General features: G+C 43.5%; 1 protein-coding gene and 1 pseudogene across 2 annotated transcripts in view; both read left to right on the forward strand.

The window, feature by feature from the left end:
* The window catches only part of SV2C (synaptic vesicle glycoprotein 2C), a 171,348-nt gene that overhangs the window by 102,491 nt on the left and 42,533 nt on the right, over positions 1 to 26,324 (forward strand). The window lies entirely within an intron of this gene.
* Positions 24,473 to 25,775, forward strand: LOC112391419 (G2/mitotic-specific cyclin-B1 pseudogene; annotated as a pseudogene).

The raw sequence follows: 26,324 nt of genomic DNA on the forward strand, positions 1-26,324 counted from the left end.
TGTTTCTTGTTTCATGGCTGTATTATGTTCTTTTACAGCTCTGAGAATGGGGGGGGAGGTGGTGAATAGTGTTTGTTTGTTTTGTTTTGTTTCCTGCGTTGCCTGTTCTTCTGAGCTTCTTTTTTCTGTTGCTTTGGTTTCTTTCACGTTGAACACTTTCCTTAGGTATCTGGAGATCTTTAGCTATCTATTTCTCTTTAAGAGTGAAGCACCAGAAATCTGACAGAGAATCCTGTGACTAAGAAGTTTGGTCATTTTACATTTATATGTTACTCCTCTGGGGTGCTTGTTGACTAGGGGTGGAGAGTGGGGCTGGCTCAGCGTAGCATGTTCTGGCAATCGGCAGTCGCTTTCATGAAGAGGCCCCCCTGCCCCCCACCAGTGTCAGAATTGGTTTCTTTTTCTTTAAGACTCTTCCTTTTCTGCAGAGATGCTGTGGTAGCTCCAACACAGCAGGAAAGTGTGGCATGTGTGGGAAAGAATATGCTGCTGCTTCTCTGCCAGCCAAAGACTGCTTTCCCGGATCCCCTACCCCAAACTGAGCGATTAAGTTAAGCGGCTCTTGTGTGAATTCTGCCTGAAGTAGATGTGTTTTTGTTTCCTGGTCCCCTGACATCAGTGCAGTGCGGACAGTACAGTACACATTGCTAGTGTTCCAACTCAAGCTCCCACCGAGGCTCGCTCTGATTTTTGGCCTCAGAGCTCTCTCCAAAGACCCCTCAGCCCCGCACAGATTCAGCCCCAGGGTGCAAGGAAGTTAACTTTTAGGGGCCAACTCTCAACTAATAGCTAACAGGAGGTGGTGAAAAAAATGCCTTCGCCTCACATCTTATGGAGGAACCGTTCTGCGACACATTCTACATGGTTCCTTAGAGGGTCCTCTGTGGGACTGAGCTCCTGTTGCTTCTAGTAGTAATGGACTCTTTATTTTCCCTCCTTCCTTCTCTCACTCCGGCCACTCCTTCACACCTTTGTTCTGGGCTCACCTCCCAAATAAACTACCTGCATTCAAGTCCTGGTCTCAGGCATTTTTCAAGGGAAACCAAGCTATGACACTGCCCCTAAGTGTAGGATTTTTGAAGTTCCAAGTACCTCAGAGAAGTAACATGTAAAATGACCACATTTTTTTTAAGGTATATTAATCCTAGTTGTGGCCGTACAAGTAGATGCCAGATGTCTCCACTGCTTATTAAAAATACAGACTCCCACGGGCTTCCCTGGTGGCGCAGTGGTTGAGAGCCCGCCTGCCGGTGCAGGGGACACGGGTTCGTGCCCCGGTCCGGGAAGATCCCACATGCCGCGGAGAGGCTGGGCCCGTGAGCCATGGCCGCTGGGCCTGAGTGTCCGGAGCCTGTGCTCCGCAACGGGAGAGGCCACAACAGTGAGAGGCCCGCATACTGCAAAAAAAAAAAAACAGACTCCCAGACCCCATGCCAGTTTGTACTTTTAATAAAGGAACCCTGACGATTCTGACGTAGGTGGTTCACGGACCACACTTTAAGAACACTGGTCTTGTGGCTTCAAGTTGAACACACTTCGTTTTACTGATGAAGCAACAAAAGGCACTGAGGTCATGCAGACAGTGGGTGCAGAGATGGAATTCAAACCCAGATGTGACCGACTTGAGGCCACACTCCGCACCAGCCATCTGCATGACCTTGGGCGTTTTGTTCTTCATCAAGAAAATGACCATGGTGGCACCTACTCATTGCGTTGTTACTAGAATTATACAAGATGACCCACATAAAGGGCTTGGTGCAGATGGAGGCACCATTGCAAGTGCTCAATAAGTGGTAGCGACGTATGTGTATAGGTATAATATGTTTGCAGTATAGAAATGCACTGAATCAAGAAAGTGCGTGTTTTCTGTAGCCAGGATTAGTCTGTCAGCCACCGGCAGTCTTCCAGTGAAGGATTCCACAAGGGCTCTCTTGTGTCAGTTCTACAGTCAACAAATACTTACTTGAAGGGATTTTATTACCTGATGTAGCTGAAAGACTTCCCTCTCGGACTTCTTTGGCTGAGCCCAAGACAATGACTAGGAACAAAGAGACAGTCCTGTGTGAATATATTGTGGGCTCACTGTAATGCCTTTGACTATAAAGCGTGACCTTTTTTAGATGGTTTTTTTTTTTTTTTTTTTTTTTTTTTTTTTGGCGGCCCGGGAGCCTCTCACCGTTGTGGCCTCTCCCGTTGCGGAGCACAGGCTCCAGACGCGCAGGCTCAGCGGCCATGGCTCACGGGCCCAGCCGCTCCACGGCATGTGGGATCTTCCCGGATCGGGGCGCGAACCCGCGTCCCCTGCATCGGCAGGCGGACTCTCAACCACTGCGCCACCAGGGAAGCCCTAGATGGATTTTTTTAAAGATGATTGTTTTAAATTTGTAGTACGGTACACAGCAGGGGTCCAGATTTCTCTCATTCTCATCCCCTGCTGCACGTACCCTGGGATGTTCAGTAAACAGCTGTTGACTAACACCAAAGGCTCCAAAGTGAACTTTCTGATTCCCCTTTGTGTCCTCCAGTTCGTTCTCAACCAGGCAACCAGAGTGATCCTAAAAGTGTAGGTTGATCCAACCATTTCCTACTCTCTGGCTGCTGTGTCTTCCCATCCCACTTGGAAGTACAATTCAAGTCCTTGCCTTGGCCTCCGTGGCCCTACCTGATGGGGTCCCTGGCTTACCTCACATCCTACTGCTTTCTGTCACTCGTAGTGCTCCAGCCACACTGGCCTTGCTCTGTGCCAAGCACGATTCCCTCTCAATGTGTCTGCACATACAGTCCTCTTTTCTGGAATGTTCTTCTCTGAAATAGGGACTGACTTCTCATCACATTCCAGTCTTGACTGTTTGGAGCGGCCATTCCTGACCCCCTGACCTAAAGTAGCAAACCCATTCCCAGGTCATGCCTCTGTCCCCTTACACTGACTTATAATATACATTCATCATGGCATCTCTAGTTAGAATGAAACTCCATGGCGGCTAGTACCCTGTCTCATGCTGCTGTGTCCCCCTGGGCCTAGAACAGGACTGGCATGATAGGATCTCCAAAAATATTTGTGGAATGACTTCACATGAAGTATCTGTTAGTGGGGACTTACCCATGTATAGAATGTCTTACTCATCTGACAAATATTTATACACAAAACATAGTGCCAATGTGAAAGATAAATGAGACCCTGTCCCTACTTTCAAACAGTCAAGGACTAGCACAGCTCTGTCCAATAGAAATATAATGTGAGCCACATATGGAATCTTAAATTTTCTAGTAGTCACATTAAAAAGTAAAAAACATACAATTCATTTTAATTTATTAAAATTTATTTGGCCTAATATCCAAAACTATGATTTCAACATGTAACTAATTTACAAAAATGAGATCTTTTACATTCTTTTTTGGTACTAAGTCTTCAAATCCGGGATGTAGTTTACATATACAGCAAGTCTCAATTTGAATGCAAGTTTTCATTGGAAATGCTTGCTTTGTATTTCAATTTCATGACGTTTACAGTTGAAATAGTAGATTCACACCCAAGTTGTTCCAAACATACTTAAGTTTTCTAATAATCAAGCGTCAGTTTTAATTTTAATGAATTTAAATGTAAAAACTCCTCCTTCAATTCCTCAGTCACACACGACATTTCAAGGGCTTGATTGCTACATGTGGTTAGTGGCCGCCATATTGGATAGTGTATGTCTAGCGGGATAGGTAAGGCACATAGACATGGGAAGTGAACACACCCATGAAGAGTTCATGTAAAGAAGAGACCCAAGGTCTAAACACTGCCTTTGCATGCATCCTTTTCCTGACAAGAATTTGTATCTTTCTTTAGGACTCAACTTTTACATCAATTTTTCCAGGAAGCCTTCCCTGGTACCCCCACATTAGATTAGATCCCCTCAACTGAGAACTCTCAGAGCACCCTGTATATCCTCCATCTTCAGTCTGTTGTGCTGTGTTCTAACTGCTATCTATGTATTTATATTTGCATTTCCCACTAGTTTGTAAATTCCATGTAGTCAGGAAGCTCTCATTGTGGATTCTCCAGCGTCTGGCCCTCAGTGCGTATTTGTGGAACAAATAAATTAATTATGGAAGAATTAACTGAATGGCCAAACCTTGGTGGAACACGACCGCTCTGTTATAGCACAGCAGCCAGGGTGTGAACAGGGAACCAGGATGGTGTAGTGACTAGGCAATGACCGAAGAGTTTGGTTCCTGCAGGATGCCGAGTCACCTGAGTTGAATACTTCCAGGGAACCAAAGAGATGAGAGCTAAGAAACTGTCAGGGTTAGTAACCAAGAAACCATTTTTATGGGCATCTACAGAGACATTCAGACAAACCTAAGCTCAACACTTTTTTTCATAAATTCACTGACATTAAGAGTTAAGAGTAGATTGGATTCTAGGGCCATAGCCCAGTCTTAAGTGTTGGGTCAGCTGTGATCCTTCCAGTAACTGCAGTCTCCACTAATGACAGCTGTTAAATCTATATGCTAATTGTAATTGTGAGCGATTCATAGCTGGCTTAGGGTGTTGTGTGATTTATGGGCATCTGATCTAAGGATACTTAAAGGATGGAGTTATTGGAGCTCGGAAGAGAGGTGTGATTAATCAAAGAGGACAATTTACTGAAAGGCTTACTAAAACAGTGCAGTAACAACTGAAAAAAGGACTCTAGTTCCATCTACTAGGTAAGGTGGAGGCGGGGGGAGAGCGGGGCGTTAGGTGTGTGTTTAAGATAAAGTGTACACACAAAACATAAAAGGATGTTTTCCAGCATATAGAGATTGTGGTTGAGGAATTTTCAAGGGTGTATATTTATCTTTTAAGTTTGCTTACACCCTGACCAGCACCAACAGCAAATGTCAAGTTCCTAACTCCACAACTGCATCTCAAGAGCTCCTGGGCATTTGGGGAATAACTGCAAGAAAAAAACAAACAATTCCTTTTCTTTATATTTAAGACTCCAGTGTGAACCTAAGCCTTTCTATTTCCTTGAGTATATCTTCACTTTCTTCACACTATAAGGCCTCTGGTTTTCTTTGCCAAAATTACTGGCACTAAGAAACCAGGAGGCAAGTCAAAATTTCCCAGTATTGATCTAAATAGAAAAACGACCATCAATAATGTATTTGTCTTAAATAATTGTTGATTCGTGCCATCAGAGTTAAGTGAGACGTGTTCCTCCTACCCAGGGGACTATCTTATTTATTGTTGAATACCTCACTCTGACAGACACCTAAGGCATATTTTTTGCAGTTGCTACAGACAGTCAAAACAACTGGTCAAGTTCAGTCCTTTCAGGAGAAAAATCTGTCTGACTCGTTGATTGAGGCTGTGTAAGCAGGCATCTTCTGGTTGTATGCTCCAAGAATCCTAAACAGCAGCACAGACACACACACACACACACACACACACACACACACACACACACACACACCCCTACCCCTTTCTTCTGCACCTTACCTGCAGTTGTGGCAGGGTGGAAAGACTTCCAGACTGCAGAAGGGACACTTTTCTTGGAAAATCAGGACAGAAGGGAAGGGGGGCAAGGAGTGCTTTGAAGTACTTGGTATAGACCCAGCTTAGACTCAACTAAGCAAGACCTAGTGGTGCTGCTTCCCGCCCTCCCCACAGACACTAAAACTCAGCATCCCCACCCCCAAAATACACACACACGAATGCAAATGCACGCTTGTATTTTTCACCCTAGCACCACCTACTTGTGCCGGCAAACTAGGGCCTGAGTTGGTGAAATACACACAGAATTAGGACCCGTGGATGGATGGTAAGGCTGGAGGCTACAAAGAGAGCCAAGAGGCATCCTTACTTTCCCTTTGAAATTATCTAGCAAAGAAATGATTAGAAAGGATTCATTTGCTGAGAGGTATCGACATCAGTCATATTTGCAGAATGGAAATTCAAGGACCAGACCTTAAAACTCAGAATCTTTTAAGCACCATTGTCCTTGTTCCCTTATTGGCAAGACAGAGGCCAGTGATGCTGACACACCTTGAAAGGGGATTCTCTAATAATCAGAGTGCCGAGTGACCTACGAAAATGCTAAAGACAAGAGGAAATAACGAGGTCAGAACAGCAATTGTATCTTATGTTGCACCTGCCATGCGCAACGGATGTGACCTTAAAATTTTGCAGGTAAACATTGTAATGGAGTCATGTTTTCCCATGGCACATGGTGCGATTATTTGTATGTTCATTATTCACTCACCATGTTCACTCCTTATCAATCGGTAATTCTCACTCACTTAAAAACACCTTTCCTTTCCACATCTGGAGATAGAAGTGGATACTGTGAATTGTGGAAGAGAAATAGAAAAAAATAACGTTTTCTGAGTACAGCTCATTTTCCCCTATGAGGTGATTGTTTATTATCTGTGTGCTCATTTCAAATTCTGAGTTATTACTGCCGGTGATACCTGTTCCTTCCTCCAATTACTGCACGCTGGCACACAGAAGGTGACAGAAAAAGTTGCTACATACCAGAGGGAGGGCAGTAACAACATCTGGGAACTAGGTTGATTCTAACCATCTATTGAGAAGTAGTCAGTCTGTACACTTGAATTTGGAATTTAAGTCAGAATTTTTAAAAACTGTGGACCCAAAATAGTTTTTCTCTTTGTGTATTAAAACTGAAAACAGTTAAACCACCCGAAGTCCTCACGATGCTGTTGTCATTAGCTTCTAAGATTCAATTTGAAAATCAAAGACTGCATGCATGTCAGTGCTTTATAAATAAGTAGATAGTAAAGCATGAAATTCAAGGCAGGTCTCAGCCAGTCCCTCCCCACTTGGTGAGGCATTTGATGACAGTGATGATTACGTGCCTGGGAGAAGAGAAGCAAGGCCAGACTGAAGGTGGAAAATTAATCGCCCCAAACCTGGAGAGCTCTTGGTTCAGAAGTACTGATGGCAAAGTTATATGCACGTCCTATCTGCCTTCAGAATGCTACAGAGCTGGTGATATTCTTAAGGAAAGAACACATCTCTGTGTGCTTTGGCCTTCCACACTCATGTTATCAAATGATCCTTTACAGTCATCAACTGCATAGCATACATGTACCTAAGGCGGTTGTATCGGTTTTCTAGGGCTGCCATGACAAAACACCACAGACTGGGCACCTTGCAGAACAGAAATTTATTTTCTCACAATTCTGGAAGCTAAAAGTCCTTTGAGTTCAAGGTGTTGGCAGGTCTGGTTTCTTCTGAGGTGTTCCTCCTTGGCTTGGCTGCCTTCTTGCTGTGTCCTCCATCTGTCTGTGGTGTCTATGTCTGAATCTGCTTTTCTTCTAAGGACACCAGTCATATTGGATTAGGGCCCACCCTAAGGACCTCATTTTAACTTAATCACCTCTTTAAAGGCCCTTTCTCCAAATACAGTCACATTCTGGCATACTGGGGGTTAGGGCTTTAACCTGTGAATCTGGGGGGAGGTACAATGAAGCCCATAAGAGCAGCCACCTTTCCAGCTCAGTGCCCTGCACATAATAAGTGTTTGGTCAATAATGTTGAATGACCAAATGAAGAGGTATTCACCGGAAGCTCTTTGCTGAAAGAGCAGTGAGTAGAGCAAAAGTGTGGTGATCCTGTGGAAGCAACCGGGCCACTCAGAGAACATATCAATCTGTTTTTTAAAAAAAGCAGTTATATCACTATGAAACCTGAATAAAAATAAAATTCTAGATCAACTCTAAGACACATGGAGAAAGGACATGGATGGTCCCTCTCTGAAGGACACAAATGAACTCACACACGCAGGGGAGCTGTAAGTTCTCTTCTACTGTATATCATGATGCAAAGCAATTAGCAGCTCTTCCGAGTTTATAAGGTCATTAGGTTGGAAGCGCCAGTATATTTTGTTTACTCTAGAGTTCAGTGTTACTTTTTAACGCGCTCACACAAACAGGAGCTATCTTATGCCAGATGCAAAGCATTTATTAATTTTACATTGCCCTCATATTCACAAAGTTTAAGAAAGAAACCAAACCAAAAACACCGTGAGAAGTAAACTGGAGAGATGCATGATGCAGTCCCATTATCCATTACATATTCAACATTGGCTCTGAAAAAGAGTGTACCCTTGTAATTTAAAGCCAATTGGAGGAGCATTTTAATATGAGGCTTTTGAATAATCATATTAATACCAGCAGCTAATTTGTATTAGAATAGTAAGATGACTAATTTTATAGCTTTACAAAATACACTGGAAATATATTTATTGGTTTTTAAGACGTGCATCTGTCCAGATTTCTCTCTGACACAGCAGGGCCAGGACATCACTGCCTCACTCTGCGGTTTTGAAATGACGGAGGGTGGATTTGTCACTGACTGCACACAGCTGTGCTTCTGTGTGGTTTCAGCAGCAGCACTGAGCCAGACCCGATCAAAGCCTCTGCAGAACCACGGGGTACATAAATCTCCCGAGTCTCGGTTCAGTCAGCCAGACAGCAGCTCAATTCTGCGCCGCAGTCCTCGTAATGAGATTTTTTCCAACAGTATCGACTTAATGTTAACCCTCAGTGGGCTGCTGCGGCCTCTGCTACACAACTGGAACATTCTGTTCTGGACACTTGGTTTGTAGGGTGATCTTTCAGTTCTCTTCCAAACTCACTTCCTCCAAAACAGCAGAAATCGGGTATGAAAATAAAATGGTTGGTGACTGTAATTCTTCCCTCTGCCCGCATATTTCAAAGGTTACCTCCTTGGTAAAGAAATGTCAACAGATACCCAATCTTTTTCTATTTTTTTAATTGAAGTATAGTTGATTTACAGTGTTGTGTTACTTTCAGGTGTATAGCACAGTGATTCAGATATATCTGTGTCTATGTCTATTCTTTTTCAGATCCTTTTCCCTTATAGGTTATTAGAAAATACTGAATATAGTTCCCTGTGCTGTACAGTAGGTCCTTGTTGGTTATCTGTTTTATATGTAGTAGTGTGTTTGTGTCAATCCCAAACTCCTAATTGATGACTCCCCAGTTCCCCTCACTATTCCCTTTGTAACCATAAGTTTGCTTTCTATGTCTGTGGGTCTGTTTCTGTTTTGTAAATAAGTTCATTTGTATCTTTTTTTTGGGGGGGGGAATTCCACATATGAGTGATATCATATGATATTTGTCTTTCTCTGTCTGACTTATTTCACCTAGTATGATAATCTCCAGGTTCATCCATGTTGCTGCAAATGGCATGCTTTCGTTATTTTTTATGGCTGAGTAATACCATTGTATACATGTACCACATCTTTATCCATTCAACAGCTACCCAGTCTTTACCTCACTCTCCACTCTGTTATTTTGGCTGGTTTTTATTTGTTTTTGTGTGTTTCAGCTCCTGCTTTTCTTCAGATTTGACCAAGAAAATCCAAACCTGGGTTAAAAATAAAATGCCTAACATGCTATTATTTATGATAGCATAAAGATTTATTAGTTTTGTTCCTTACATATGTTGTTAACCAAAAACTCTTTATATTTTTAAAAGGCCAAATTAAAGGCATCCTATCAGAGGCTCTGACTGGAAGCTTGCTCCTTGAGTACACTGACTTAGTACTGTGGCTGCCATTTAACTTTATTTCCTTTGTACTAAATAAGCATCCTGTGGAAACAGCATCCAGACCCCCTTAACATCCAGTATTTCTGAACCACTCCTTTCCACTTGCTTTCTAAATGCATTCAATAGATTGTACTGGGGAAAAGGAGCTATATGTCCACTTGGAAGAACAGCAAAGGCCAAAAGGACTTCTTGTCTTGCCCATAAGAGGAGCAGCCATTATCCTGTGTATCATAAGAGCTCTTAGGTTACACTCTGAAAACTACTGAGTAGACCCCGCACCCACTTCCCTGAGGTCCTCTTGTTTACCCTGACCAACTGCAGACCAGTTGCAGCATATGCACCACCTGTAAAATGAAAGAGCACTTCCCGCCTCTGGGGAGTTCAGTGGCACGTTGGTACAGAACTAATTCACTTTAAATGCTGCCTCCTGTATTCTTATGCCACCCTTTAATCTGGGAAATTGAGTCGGTCCCCACATTGAAAGCATCCTAAACAGCACCATTCTCAGACTTTGGCATGTAACAGGGTCCCTTGGAGGGCTTGTTAAAATGCAGGATGCTGGGTCCCAGCCCCAGAGATTCTGAATCCGTAGGTCTGAGTGGAGCCAGAGAATGTGCGTCTCTATCTAGTTCCCAGGTGGTGCTCAGGCTGGTGGTTCAGAGACCACACTTGAGAACCGTTGCTCCCCAGTGGTAGAACTAGCCACATACCTGTTCATTATTTTATCGTTAGAGGTTCAGGAGACTAGTGTTTTGAATTTATTAACAAGGTTTCCTTCTTCCAGGGATTGGCGTCACTTGTATACATGATCCCTGGTCTTAGTTGTTACACTTGGATCATCAGTATCAAAAATAGTAATGAAGGGCTTCCCTGGTGGCGCAGTGGTTGAGAGTCCGCCTGCCGATGCAGGGGACGCGGGTTCGTGCCCCGGTCCGGGAGGATCCCACATGCCGCGGAGCGGCTGGGCCCGTGAGCCATGGCCGCTGAGCCTGCGCGTCTGGAGCCTGTGCTCCGCAACGGGAGAGGCCACAACGGTGAGAGGCCCGCGTACCGCAAAAAAAAAAAAAAGTAATGAAAATAACAGTACCTAACATTGACATGGAATTTTACAGTTTACAAAGCATTTTTACTTCCATTACCTCATTCAAGCTTCCAGATACCCCGAAGGGTTTTGTTTGTTTGTTTTTTTATCGTTAGGGAAAACTGAGGTTCAGGAAGAGTGAGTGCCTTGCTTAAGGTCACTGTGGTAGTAGAATTAGGACAGTCCCCAGGCTAACTCCAGAGCCTTTTGGTCTTCATATTAGGGTAAGCAAACTCACTGTCCAAGGAGGAGACATGCTGATAGTTTTCAGAAGCTCTACTTCCATAAGCAGTTTTTCCTTAAGTTGATCTACCTGAGAACACACCCTTCTCCTGCTCTACAAGAGACGGGCAGTGCTCACTAGCGTCCTCAGCTGGTAACCTCTAGATTCTGAATAAGGGGCTATTCAAAATGTTGGAGTAAGAGATGAGAAAGTAAGAGACTCTAATGAGCAAGTAATAATTTGATTTTTTTGCTGTTCTTACCGTGAGGATTTTATCTTTGTGGAATGAATGTTAGTTACTATCACTGTGATATTGTGATTTATAATGAGAAATATATATATTTGGTCTTTGACCCCTTCCCAGGCACAGAGTTCTTAAAACCCTTAGAATTTCTCAAGAGAGTGATAAAGGTGTCTTTTGTTGTATTAACAAGGTGCCTGGACAGCATCTAAGGATGGGTGAGGCCAACCTTATAATTGGAACTTTCCGTCCTGCCCCCGCCCTCTTGGGGAGGAGAGAGGAGCTGGGGATTGAGTTTCATCACTAGTGGCCAATGACTTACTCATGCCTATGTAATGAAGCTCCCGTAAAAACTCAAAAGAGTTGGGGTTTGGAGAGCTTTGGGTTGGTGAACACATGGAGATTTCGGGACAGTGACATGCTGGGAGAGAGCACAGAAACTGAGCCCTTCCCCACATACCCTGCCCTGCCCTATGCATCTCTTCCGTCTAGCAGTTCCTGAGTTCTATCTTTTATGATAAACTGGTAATCTGGTGAGTAGAATATTTCCCTGGGCTCTGTGAGCCACTCTAGTAAATTGTTCGAACCTAAGGAGGGAGTCCTCCAATCTGTAGCCAGTTGGCCAGAAGCACAGGTGACAACTTGGGCCTGGAATTGGCCTCTGAGGATTGCAGGGAGGTGGGGCAGGGGTGGCTGGGAGGGGGTGGAGGGCAGTCTTGTGGGACTGAGCCCTTAACCTGTGGAATCTGATGTTATCTCCAAGCAGATAGTGTCAGAATTGAGTTAAACTGTAAAGCACACAGATGGTATCTGAGAATTGCTTGGATATGTGAGGAAACACCCCTCCCTCCACTGGAACTGATATCAGAATCCTTAATCACCAAGTCAAAATCTTTAAGCTTTACCTACAGGCATCATTTAATTTAGAAACCATCCCAAGTATTAGAAGAAGAAAAACATAACTTTCTTCCAATGTAAAATGAAAAACTACAACAGACTATTCTCATTTTTTTTTTTTTTCTAACCTGAACGGCTTTCTCCATCAGACATGGCAATGTAATGCATCTACAATTCTAGCCAGCCAGTTTGGCAAAATAACAGCATTAGTACCTCACCCCTTTTTCTTTCATGCCTGAGAGAGTTGTTGGAAGCAGGTTCTGGAAACTCAGTTGGAGTGAGACATTAACATAAGCATTACTCCAACCTCTGTATTTAGCTTTACAATGATCTCACTCTGTTAGCCCTTAGGAACTGCCTGTTTTCTATGGAAGTTTTTGGGTACATAAGGTGTTAAATAACAAAAATTCAACCAAGTGAATTTGAAGATCTAATTGGCTTTATTAAATGATTCCTGAGTCAGGCAGCATCCCATCTAGCCTGTAGGAAGGAGCTCCACTGACTGCAAAAAAAGGGAAGGTTTATATAGACGGAAAGGGAGCAGGAAAGGGAAATTTCCAGCAGAGAGTGGATAGTTTCAGGCTTAGGTCACCCTCTTTTGGGGGATGGAAGGGGTCTTCAGGCATTACCTCGCTAGTTCTGACCAGGAAATTCCAGGCTGACCAGTTTAGATTATATTCCTGGGGAAGTTTGAAACTGCTGTTAGGTTAGATATTAGTTCGGTTTGGTGATGTGGACTTAGCACATTTTAGTCCTGTTGTCTCCTTTTTAACAAAGGCAATGTCTGATGCATATGTGCTCGAATATTCCATGTGAAATACACAGGTTGCCCCCAACATATTGTGAACCAAGTTTGCATACTTAAAAACTCTTTGTGAATGAAACTTCTCCTTTTCCCAAGACTCTTACTAAAGTAAATCTTCTCATGGCTTAAGTAAATGCTAATAATTGTACTCAATCCAAAATGTTAATTATGTTTATCTCTGGGTGATGAAACTTGGGGTGATTTGCTTTCTTTTCCATTGTATTCTATGTTGCTTGAATTTGCCACATATGCATGTATTGTTTTTATAACTAGGAAACAACAAAGTGCTATTTGAGGGTAAAGTAAAGTGATCAAAAGAATCCTTTTGAATCAAGTCTACCCTCTTCCAGTTCATACCAGACAAATGAGACTCTCAGGGTTGATTTTTATTTCTTTTAGAATGATCCCCCGCCCAACCGCGCCCCACTGCCCAGTGGATTTTACTTTGTCTACAATTTTTAGTACTCACTGTCAGGAAGTTCTCTGCTAACCAAAGATTTTGAGCTTTTCCCTATCCCATGGAAAGAGGAAAAACAGCTATTCAATAGTAAGGCTATTATTAAGTTCTGTGGTTCTTGTTACTAATTTCTAATACATCAAAGTGACCAAAGATTTTTTTTCATACAAGAAAGCTTTTTTCCTGGTAGGAATTGTCAGAACCATAATGCTTTAACTCTTAAGATATGTTTCTAGCTCAATAGTTTCTGTTTAGTCCCTGTTTTCCCAGACAAGGATTCATGAATGTTCTCTGGGTATAATTATATGAAGCGGTTTGAATATCAGACCAGTGAGTCTGAAGAGCATCTTCTCACATCATCCATTTCTCCCATGTCCCTGTCCTCCTCTGGCGCAGAATGTCCATTGTGTTTCTTTCCCTCGACCCTGATTTTAGAGTCCTTTTCTCATACTGCCCCTCACAAACTCACACTTCTTTCTTTATTGTGACCCCAGAGTTGCCCTAAGGCCCCACTGTCCCAGCTGGGGTCTGTATCCAAGTAAGTAGGTATTTCTTTGCTCCATCAGACTTTGCCTACCCACATCTCAGATTGTGGGTTGGTTTCAAATAACCTTTCCATCTGCTGCACCATGCTTGTGCCCATTAAAACCAAACCCCCTGGCCCGGTGAAATCCATATGAGCTGTCACACCAGGATACCCCCAGCTCTTCCCCGGGATTCTGCTAAGCCCTGGTCCACTAGAGGATGGACTGCCTCACTTCAGCCCCTCGTAGATACGAAGTACACTGTCAAGATTGTTTTTCCTGATCCCTTTTTATTTATTTACTTTTTTAAAGATTTTTTTGATGTGGACCATTTTTAAAGTCTTTATTGAATTCATTACAATATTGCTTCTCTTTTATGTTTTGGTTTTTTTTTTCCGTGGGGCATGTGGGATCTTAGCTCCCCACCCGGGGATTGAACCTGCACCCCCTGCATTGGAAGGCGAAGTTAACCACTGGACCACCAGGGAAGTCCCCCTGGTCCCTTTTTAAAAACTCAAAACCTAACAAAGAGGTGGCAGGTGGGTTGCAGAATATGTGCTATGGTCTTTTTATGAAACGGTGGGCAAGGATTTCCACTTTATTTTTTGAATTTTATTTTATTTATTTATTTTATACAGCAGGTTCTTATTAGTTATCCATTTTATACATATTAGTGTATACATGTCAATCCCAATCTCCCAATTCATCCCACCACGACCCCCGCCACTTTCCCTGCTTGGTGTCCACATGTTTGTTCTCTACATTTGTGTCTCTATTTCTGCCCTGCAAACCAGTTCATCTGTACCATTTTTCTAGGTTCCACATATATGTGTTAATATACGAGATTAGTTTTTCTCTTTCTGACTTACTGCACTCTGTATGACAGTCTCTAGGTCCATCCACATCTCTACAAATGACCCAATTTCATTCCTTTTTATGGCTGAGTAATATTCCATTGTATATTTGTACCACATCTTCTTTATTCATTCTTCTGTCGATAGGCATTTAGGTTGCTTCCATGACTTGGCTATTGTAAATAATACTGCAATGAACATTGGGGTGCATGTGTCTTTTTGAATTACGGTTTTCTCTGGGTATATGCCCAGTAGTGGGATTGCTGGATCATATGGTAATTCTATTTTTAGTTTTTTAAGGAATGCCCATACTGTTCTCCATAGTGACTGTATCAATTTACATTCCCACCAACAGTGCAAGAGGGTTCCCTTTCTTCCACACCCTCTCCAGCATTTGTTGTTTGTAGATTTTCTGATAATAAATTTATTTATTTATTTATTTATTGCTGCATTGGGTCTTCATTGGTATGCACGGGCTTTCTCTAGTTGCAGCAAGCGGGGTCTACTGTCCATTGCAGTGCGCGGGCTCCTCATTGCAGTGGCTTCTCTTGTTGTGGAGCACAGGCTCTAGGCATTGAGACTTCAGTAGTCATATCACACAGGCTCAGTAGTTGTGGCTCATGGACTCTAGAGCATAGCCTCAGTAGTTGTGACGCACGGGCTTAGTTGCTCCGTGGCATGTGGGATCTTCCTGGACCAGGGCTCAAACCCATGTTCTCTGCGTCGGTAGGTGGATTCTTAACCACTGCACCACCAGGGAAGTCCTCTTTTCATTCTTTTTTCTTTATTCTGTTCCACAGCAGTGAATTCCACCATTCTGTCTTCCAGGTCACTTATCTGTTCTTCTGCCTCAGTTATTCTGCTATTGATTCCTTCTAGTGTAGTTTTCATTTCAGTTATTGTATTGTTCATCTCTGTTTATTTGTTCTTTAATTCTTCTAGTTCTTTGTTAAACATTTTTTGCATCTTCTCAATCTTTGCCTCCATTCTTTTTCCGAGGTCCTGGATCATCTTCACTCTCATTATTCTGTATTCTTTTTCTGGAAGGTTGCCTATCTCCACTTCATTTAGTTGTTTTTCTGCAGTTTTATCTTGTTCCTTCATCTGGTACGTAACCCTCTGCCTTTTCATCTTGTCTGTCTTTCTGTGAGTGTGGTTTTTGTTCCACAGGCTGCAGGATTGTAGTTCTTCTTGCTTCTGCTGTCTGTCCTCCGGTGGATGAGGCTATCTAAGAGGCTTGTGCAAGTTTCCTGATGAGAGGGACTGGTGGTGGGTAGAGCTGGGTGTTGCTCTGGTAGGCAGAGCTCAGTAAAACTTTAAACTACTTGTCTGATGATGGGTTCCTTCCCTGTTGGTTGTTTGGCCTGAGGCGACCCAACACTGGAGCCTACCTGGGCTCTTTGGTGGGGCTAATGGTGGACTCTGAGAGGGCTCACGCCAAGGAGTACTTCCCAGAACTTCTGCTGCCAGTGTCCTTGTCCACATGGTGAAACAGAGCCACCCCCTGCCTCTGCAGGAGACCCTCCAACACTAGCAGGTAGGTCTGGTTCCGTGTCCTGTGGGGTCACTGCTCCTTTTCCTGCGTCCCGATGCGCACACTACTTGGTGTGTGCCCTCCAGGAGTGGAGTCTCTGTTACTACTCCGCCATCTTGAACTAGTCTGTCCGGATTTTCACTTTAAACAATACTGATCTCCAACCCTTAATGGCTCCACCTTATATTCTAACCCTCACTGAGGCTGCTTTGTGCTTTGGCTGCCCCTGGCTGGGTCTCTAGTGCTCAGAGCTGGAGGGCACCCTGCCTTTCCAATCTATGTATTTATCCCCCCCGGGCAGGTGCCCTGCCGGGTCTAATGTAAGAGTGCAGCAGTTGACTTGAACGCGTGTGAACGAGAACCCTGCAGGAAAGAAAAAGCGCAACAACTTTCGTGGGCTTAGCTTTTAGGACAGGCACGAGTCTGACTTGATTCCAGCTTCCCCTCAGACTTGCAGGTAAAGGTCAGCAGGAAAAAGCCTTTTAAAAGCACCTCATCTCTGTATCCTATGAACCCAGGGTGCCCCCCAGTGTTGGTTAGGGTTAATCACAGTCTACCATTTCTTAGAACACCCTAGAATGGACGAGGGGTGCATTTTAGCTTTGTAATTTGTGCCTGTCCTGATTTAATGTCAGAAACTTTTCCTTCCTTTGTCACCTCTGGAAACTCAGTCTATCAGAGAGCTCGTGAGGTATTTTTTAAAACTCTGTTTGGTTTGCCTTTGTGTAAACTGGACTCTGATGGAAGGAGAATGTTTCCATGGAAACTCATTTCCCAGCCAGAATACCGCCCACTCCCAAATCTTTTTTTTGATCTGCCTCGCCTTTAAAATGTCACTATGTTCATCTTTTCAAGACCTTCATGAAAGTAACAAACACTGGCCAGTTCACATCTTCACCTTGCCCTCAGAAGACAAAGGCATTTATAAAACAAACTTGACCAACAAATTCCTCCTCGTTACTAAGCTTGTCAGCCTCTAAAATTGCACTTAAACTTCTTCAACCTGCCTCCTACCAAACGAAAATGACTGCTAGACTTCTGAAAACTTTTTTTTAAAATCTTCCTTAATCTAACTCCGTATCAAAGCACACCTCCACTTTGCTTATCCAGACGGGTTGTCAGACTTCACACCGACCTCCAGGCATCCGTGGAATTTAGAAACCTCCACAAGTGTTCTTTGGCTACCAAACTTTGAGAGCCCCTGAGTTAAGCAAAGAAATTACTTGCTTTCCCTACTTATCTATTAATCTTATTAATTAACATGTAATCTTATTCAATAATCTCACAATTATTGCTGCCTCTGGGGCTGAATGTTCTTTCTAGCTTGTGTGTGTGTGTGTGTGTGTGTGTGTGTGTGTATGTGTGTGTGTCAGGAGTTTGGCTAGGAGATATACGGTAGAAGGTGAAGTCCTCACTGCGGTCACAAAAGTCAGAACTATCTCTTCTGTAGTTTGAATCCTTAGAAGCAGTAACTCCGGACTGTGTGGTGGTTCACTGCAGGCTGTAGTTTGTATGTGATGCATCTAGATGGCTGCTGGAGACCATTCTGGGCAGCATGGCCTGGTCACGATCAGAAGGGCAGCTGCCTCAGGAAATCTCCCTTTGGCGAGGAGGAGTGGCCTGCGTCTCCTTAGTCCCCAGGGTTAGGAATTCCCTCTTCAGGAGTTACCTTTGTCCGGGAGAGCTTGGCCAAGAGAATGGAAGGAGCTTCAGTATGGAACCTGAGCCCTGCCTGGCCTTTGATCACCTCTGCTGTTAAAAGCAAAAAGAATGTTGTCTGTTCAGACACAACCAGTTGACCTAGTGCTAAGCCCAAAGCAATACAGTCTGAATGCTTCCAAATCAGATTAGTTTATGAAGTATCTAGTCCTATGCCTGGAGCTTTGGTATATTACTGATAATGTAATCTTGCTCCTGTTGTCATCTGACCACTCTTTGTTAAATTGAGGTTGTAATTTACATACAAAAAGATTCCTCTTAAGTGTACCGCTATGGATTTTGACAATTGTATACATCCATGTAACCACCACCCAAATCAAGATAAATAGGATATCATACCCATATTCAGTCAGCCCCTCCACTCCCCACCCCAAAGTCAACCAGTGTTCTGATTTCTATAGCCAAAGATTAGTTCTGCCCGTTCCTGAATTTCACAGAAATAAAGTATAGAACTTTCTGGCTTCTTTAACTCAGCATAATGTTTTAAAAATTCATTGATAAATTCATAACGTTGCATGTATCAGTAGTTCATTCCTTTTTATTGTAAAATAGAATCCCTTTATATAGATTCACATAATGTGTTCCTCCATTCTCCCATTGATGTACATTTGAGTTACCTGCAGTTTTATGTGGGGCTTTTTTTGGGGGAGGAGAGGGGTTAATTTTAATTTTCCTAAAGGCTGCTTTCTGACCATTTTTTAAAATATAAATTTATTTGTTATTTTTATTTTTGGCCGCGTTGGGTCTTCGTTGCTATGCGGGGGCTACTTTTCGTTGTGGTGTGTGGACTTCTCATTGCGGTGGCTTCTCTTATTGCGGAGCACGGGCTCTAGGCACACGGGCTTCAGTAGTTGTGGCTCGTGGGCTCTAGAGCACAGGCTCAGTAATTGTGGTGCACGGGCCCAGTTGCTCCGCAGCATGTGGGATCTTCCCGGACCAGGGCTCAAACCCGTGTCCCCTGCATTGGCAGGCGGATTCTTAACCACTGCGCCACCAGGGAAGCCCTCTCTGACCATTTTTATACAAGTCTTTTGAGCAGCTTCAGCTCTGCTTACATTTTCATTTCTCTTCGATAAATACCCAGGAGTAGGATTTCTGGATCACAAGGTAGATGTGTGTTTAATTTTTTAAGAAACTGCCAGTTGTCTAAAGTTGTACCATTTTATACTCTCACCAGTAATGTCTGAGCGTTCCAGTTGCCCCACATCGTTGCCAGCCCTAGGTGGGCATGGAATGGTGTCTCATTGTGGTTTTAATTTGCATGACCCTGAAGACCAATGATGTTGAACGATGGTAATTCAGTGCTAAGGCTGATTGTTTTTTTTAATCTTCAGTTTTTAAATCTATAAAGGGGGTTGTAGCCATGTCCCACTGGAGCCTAAGATGAGTATGTTATCTGAGCATATCTGAAAGGCTGGTCATTGCGTGCCCATAGGGACTCTGCTTAGGGCAGGAGGAGCCCCCTGGGTTACAAGGAGCTCAAGATAGGAAAAAGGGAATCTTGATACTGTATTCAGCAGGTAGACAAAAGGGGAGTCACTAATGGGCAAGTTCAAAACAGAATGGGGAGAGTGGAAAGGTTGAGGCTGGAGTAAAGCATTTCATTGTTGAGGTGGACTTACTGAGCCATCCTCCAGGACACTGGAAAATGAAGCAGCAGGGTTTGAGGAGGAGATCAGGCAGAAGGGAAGAAAAGGTGAGTCATTACGGATGATGGCTATGAGTGCTGAGAGAAGGTAGTGAACTTTGGTGATGGTGATATCATGGGGCTGGATGAGGCATGGGAACAGAGAGGTGGACCCCAGGACACAGGAGCTGAGACGACCTGAAGAGAATACATGTTTCCCAGAGTTCTGAGTGCAGGTCTTTGGAACCCAGTGTGGGCCCCTCCTGCTGAATGGCCACGGCTCTACTAGAGTGACCTTGTTGGGACAGGTGGTTAAAGCCAGGTGCTTTTACTAATGACATTGTTTCCCCATTCCTGAGGATTAGCAGGGAATTTTAAGAGCAAACTTTCCCACACTATGAAACAAGAACACAAATGCTACAGGAAGTAGATGGTTATTACCTTTTTTTTTTGGTAATAAGCATTTATATGCTGCAGGTGTTATCAGAAAGCATTTGATGGAGAATGCTGCCCTCTACCAAAACCCCAGGGGGAAAAAACATTCCTTTGTTCTTCTTATTGTGTGCCACCTGTACTTGTTCTTTAGGGTGTGTTTAAAAGCATATGAGGGGGCTTCCCTGGTGGCGCAGTGGTTGAGAGTCCGCCTGCCGATGCTGGGGACACGGGTTCGTGCCCTGGTCCGGGAAACGAGGAGTAGCAACGAAGACCCAACACAGCCAAAAATAATAGATAAATAAAATAAATTTATTTTAAAAAAAAGAAAAAAAGCATATGAGTAGAAAAAAATGGCAACCCCTGTAGATCAATTTCATAGCAAAAAAAAAAATCAAAAGAGCTTAAAACTTAATAACAAAACTTAACAGAAAAACAAAATGCGTTCATACAGGAATAAAATCTAAAGTCTTCTGAAGTCTTGTTTCCAAACCTTTGTCTGAAAACAAGTTTTAAAATATCCTTATTATCTCTATCAATTTTGAGTACTTGTGCCACAGATGGGCACAATGACTAGTTTACAGGAGGATCTCATCCTGGGCACTACTGACATTTGGGCTGGATAATTCTTTGGGGGTGGAAGGAGCTGCCCTGTGCATTATAAAATATTTAGCAGCATCCCTGGCCTCTGCCCACTAGATGCCAGTAGTAGCCCTCCTCCCCTAAGCACATGGTTATAAAAAAATGTCTCCAGACATTGCCAAATGTCTCCGAAGATGTGATTACCGTATTTAGCAAATAAAAATGCACCTAGGATGCCTAGTTACATGTGAATTTTATAGACCCACAGACATAGAAAACAAACTTATGATCACCAAGGGGGAAAGGGATAAATTAGGAGGTTGGGATTAATTTATACATCCTACTATATATAAAGTAGATAACCAACGAGGACCTACTATATAGCACAGGGAACTATACTCAATATTTTGTAATAACCTGTAAGGGAAAAGAATCTGAAAAAGGATAGATATATATTTATGTATCACTGAATCACTGTGCTGTACACCTGAAACTAACACAACATTGTAAATCAACTATACTTGAATTTTTAAAAAGTGAATGTCAGATAAACAGCAAATAATTTTTAGTGTAAGTATGTCCCAAATAGTGCATGGGACATACTTTTTTTTTCTTTTTAATTTATTTATTTTTGGCTGCGTTGGGTCTTTCTTCCTGCGTGAGTACATTCTCTAGTTGCGGTGAGCAGGGGCTACTCTTCGTTGCGGTGCACGGGCTTCTCATTGCGGTGGCTTCTCTTGTTGCGGTGCACGGGCTCCAGGCGCGCGGGCTTCAGTAGTTGTGGCATGTGGGCTCAGTAGTTGTGGCTCGCGGGCTCTAGAGCGCAGGCTCAGTAGTTGTGGCGCACGGGCTTAGTTGCTCCGCGGCATGTGGGATCTTCCCGGAACAGGGCTGGAACCCGTGTCCCCTGCATCGGCAGGCAGATTCTTAACCACTGCCACCAGGGAAGTCTGCATGGGACATACTTATACTAAACATTTTTTAGATCGAATATGACTGGTGACCTGATTTTATGTGGCCACCCTGCGGTGGGGGATCGGGGTGGCAGGGAAAGCAGGATCGTTGATGCATTAAACAAGATGATGTGTGTGAGGTACCTGGCACATGGTGAGTGTACTATAAATATTCTGGGAATCTGCTACAGGCCTTGAATGCACTTATCTGTATCCCTCCTGGAGGCTGCAGTTGGAAGCTCAAAGCTTCCTGTCCTTTACCACGACTGTAATCAGAGTGGGGTGCGCCATCATGAGGAGAAAGGGAGCCCACGTGTGAATCTGTGAGCACTGGTACTAACGTTCTGGTTAAAGCTGGTTTTATAGCTGCTGTACTGGAGCAGCAGTCTGCCTGTGCTCTAGTGCTCTGTCACCGTGGGCTCCCTGAGTTTTTACATCATTTCTCTTAAGTAGCAGCCAGAGAAGGTGACGAGTGAAAAACTGCTGCGCTTGTCCCAGACTCAGCCACTCTGGGTTTGATATTTCTGGCGCCGCAGCCCTAGAAAACCATTCTCTGGGATGCACCAGGACCAATCATTTCCACAGTGGGTAGCAGTGAGGACCTTCTTTCTGGGCCAAGATTAATGACCCAAGCAATCAGCCTTTCCAGAGAGCAAAGGTGAAATGTAACTCTGGGTAGATGCCTGACATTTTGAAACAAAGGGAAAGGGGGTGGGGGCGGGTGAGGAGAAATAGCATTTGTATGTCTCACGCAGGGTCATAAATCAGGGATGGGCAAGAGTGAACTGGGTTTCTGCCAACAATTGAACTGATTTGGGTTCCTATGTTTTATTTTCAAACAATCTGTATGAAACATGCTTTAAAGATATAAGAAGTGCCCCTTTGAGTTACGTATTGGTATATGAACTCTTGAGAGTTTTACTTTTCCAAAAGGAAGTCCAGTTCGTGTGGGGGAAGTCTTAAGTCTGTCCACGAGAAAGTACATTCGTTGCTCTAGAGGGAAGCCAAACTATAACATTAGAAACTGGGGGAAATGAAGAAGTATTGGCAAAGCGTACAAACTTTCAGTTGTAAGTTGAATAAGTTCCGGGGATCTAATATGACCATAGTTCTGTGTGTGTCATAGTGACAACAGATAAATAATTCTGTATTGTATACTTGAAATTTGTGGAGTAGATCTTAAATGTGGGTTGATGTGTATGTGTATTAACTTGATTATGATAATCATTTCACAAGCATATATATATATCAAATCATCACATTGTACACCTTAAACGGGTACATTTTAAAATTGTCCATCATACCTCAATAAAGCTTGAAAAAACAAAAAAACAAAAATTGTAAAGACTTCCTTGGTGGTCCAGTGGTTAAGACTCTGCACTTCCACTGCCTGCGGGGGCTTGAGTTTGATCCCTGGTTGGGGAACTAAGATCCCACATGCCATGTGGTGCGACCAAGAAATAAAAAAAATTTTTTTAAATCGTAAAGCAGTTCCAACGTATTTCAAAATACCACCATGCATGATCTCCTACCACAAGGAAATTCAGCTAGAAATCCGTTACTGAAACAAAACTCCATATATTTGGAAATTAGGAAATATAATGATATGTTTCCAGAAAGTCACTTTTGAAGGTATTAGGCAAATACTCTGATTTTAAAGGAATCCAAGAACAGGTTACTTGTTGATTAACTAAATAAGCATTTGTCGAGTGACTACTCTTTGCCACGTTTTGTGCTAAAGATGAATAAGACATGGCCCCTGCCCTCCAGGAAGAGACTTGCCGATGAACGATCACTGTCTTCTGTGGCTTTTCTCTGTGTCAGGCACCATGCTAAGGGCTGTGGGAATTCACAGGATCCCGAGATAGCTCAGTGGGGGAAGTGAATACTTGTTAATGTGTCTGGAAGAATTTACAGAGGATGTTCCTCTCTACTTGGTGAAAAGAAGACTGAAGCTTAGGAGTTCTCCAAACTGACAAGGATGGGGAAGGGTTAAGATGTAAAGATGTTGCACAGCAGGTAGCAAAGGTTGGAAGGAGGGATTTCTGAGGAATGAGGCTGGAGAGATGGGCAGGAGCCAGGTCTCGGAGGGCCCTGTGGTCACACTAAAGAATCTGAACTTTATCCTGAAGGGCCAGTGGAGAACCACTAAAAGGTTTCAAGCTAGTAAGTGAGTTTGTGATTCCGTTTTTCTTATGGAAAGAGCTCTTGAAGGTACGTGGAAGATAGATTAGACTAGGCAGGTTGGAAGCTGGTTGGAAACTCTGTTAAAGAGAGGCGGTATTCAAATAACAAATGCTGGCGAGGGTGTGGAGAGAACTGTACACTGTTGGTGGGACTGTAGATTGGTGCAGCCACTGTGGAAAACAGTACTTCCCTGGTGGTGCAGTGGATAAGACTCCATGCTCCCAGTGCAGGGGGGCCAGGTTTGACCCCTGGTCAGGGAACTAGATCCCACATGCATGCTGCAACTGAGAATTTGCATGCCACAACTAAGGAGCCCACCTGCCGCAACTAAGGAGCCCATGTGCTGCAACTAAGGAGCCAGCTGGCCGCAACTAAGACCCAGTGCAAACAAATGAATAAATAACTACTAAAAAAAAAGAAGGAAAACTGAAAATGGAACCACCATATGACCCAGCAATTCCACTCTTGGGTATATATCTGAAGAAAAAAACGAAAACAACTACTTCAAAAAGGTACATGAGGGAATGGCTCTTGGCCTGCGGTGGGTTCAATGTCCCCGGCTGGTCAGTGGCTCCCGTGCTCTGCTTCTCCCCACTGAGCTGCTGCCTGGTGCAGAGGAAGCCATGGCGCTCTGGATCACCAGGATGAGCTGCTAAGAACGGTGAACAAACGCGGCTCTCCTGGCTCGCTGTGTCTCCTCTCCCTATCTCGCCTGCTGGAGTTCCCCTGGCAGGAGTGGACCGGGACAGATTTGGGGGGAGGATGGCAGTCAGTGGGCCCCTAAAATGGTGGGAGAGTTTGGGGTGCAGACGGATGGAGAGAGGAAGAACACGAAAATTAATGCTGAAAATAAGGCGAAGGTCAGTATGGCAGGCACAAAGCGCGTGCCTGTGGCCACTGTTGCAACCTCTAAGCCCGGGCTGAGGCCAAGGACAGCTCTTGGAGACATCGGCAACAAAGTCAGTGAACAGCCAGAGGCCAAACTACCCCTGAAAAAGGAAGCAAAAACTTTAGGTGCTGGAAAAGTTATTGCTAAAAATCTACCAAAACCTCTGGGAAAGGCTCCTATACCTGTGCCGGAGCCCCCAGCGGAGCTGGATCTGGAGCCAGAGCCAGAACCTGAGCCTGTTAAAGCAGAGAAACTTCCCCCTGAGCCTATTTTGGTTGATACTCCCTCTCCAAGCCCCATGGAAATACTTGGCTGTGCCCCTGCAGGAGAATATGTGTGTCAGGCTTTCTCTGATGTAATTCTTACAGTGAGTGATGTGGGTGCAGAAGATGGAGTGGATCCAAACCTTTGTAGTGAAGATGTGAAAGATATCTATGCTTATCTGAGACAACTTGAGGAAGAGGAAGCAGTCAGACCAAAATACCTACTGGGTCGTGAAATCACCGGAAACATGAGAGCCATCCTAACTGACTGGCTAGTGCAGGTTCAAGTGAAATTCACTTACTCCAGGAGACCATGTACATGACTGTTTCCATTATTGACCGGTTCATGCAGGATAGTTGTGTGCCCAAGATGGTTGGCGTCACTGCCATGTTTATTGCAAGCAAATACGAGGAAATGTACCCTCCAGAAATTGGTGACTTTGCCTTTGTGACTGACAACACCTACACTAAGTACCAAATCAGACAGATGGAAATGAAGATTCTAAGAGCTTTAAATTTTAGTCTGGGTCGCCCTCTACCCCTGCATTTCCTTCGGAGAGCATCTAAGATTGGAGAGGTTGATGCTGAGCTACAAAGCTTGGCCAAATATCTGTTGGAACTATGTTGGACTACGATATGGTGCGCTTTCCTCCTTCTCAGGTTGCAGCGGGAGCTTTCTGCTTAGCACTGAAAATTCTTGATAATGGTGGATGGACACCAGCTCTACAGCATTACCTGTCATACACTGTCAACAATCGCTTCTTGTTGTTATTGCAACACCTGGCTAAGAATATAGTCATGGTGAATCGTGGGCTTACAAAGCACATGACTATCAAGAACAAGTATGCCACATCTAAGCATGCTAAGATCAGCACTCTAGCACAGCTGAATTCTGCACTCGTTCAAGATTTAGCCAAGGCTGTGGCAAAGGCTTAACTTGTGAACTTTGGAATACTATAATATCTGCAAATAAAATTGGCACCATGTGCCATCTGTACATATTAAAAAAAAAAAGATACATGCACCCCAATGTACATAGTATCATTATTTACAATAGCCAAGATATGGCTAAGTGTTCATCAACAGATGAATCGATGTAGAAGATGTGGTATATGTACACAACGGAATACTACGGAGCCATAAGAAAAAGAATGAAATTTTGCCATTTGCAACAATGGATTTGGAGGGTATTATGCTTAGTGAAATAGGTCAGAGAAAGGCAAATACTATATTATAATCAATTATATGTTGAATCTAAAAAGTGAAACAAGCTAGTGAATATAACAAAATAGAAACAGACTCACAGATATAGAGAACAAACTAATGGTTACCAGTGGGCAGAGGGAAGGGTGGAGGGGCAAGATAGGGGTAGCATATTAAGAGATACAAACCACTATGTCTAAGATAAATAAGCTACAGGGATATATGTTATAGCACAGCACAGGGAATATAGCCAATATTTTATAATAACTATAAATGGAATAT

This window comes from Neophocaena asiaeorientalis, unplaced genomic scaffold (assembly GCF_003031525.2).
Source record: "Neophocaena asiaeorientalis asiaeorientalis breed wild unplaced genomic scaffold, Neophocaena_asiaeorientalis_V1.1 scaffold515, whole genome shotgun sequence".
Classification (NCBI taxonomy): domain Eukaryota; kingdom Metazoa; phylum Chordata; class Mammalia; order Artiodactyla; family Phocoenidae; genus Neophocaena; species Neophocaena asiaeorientalis.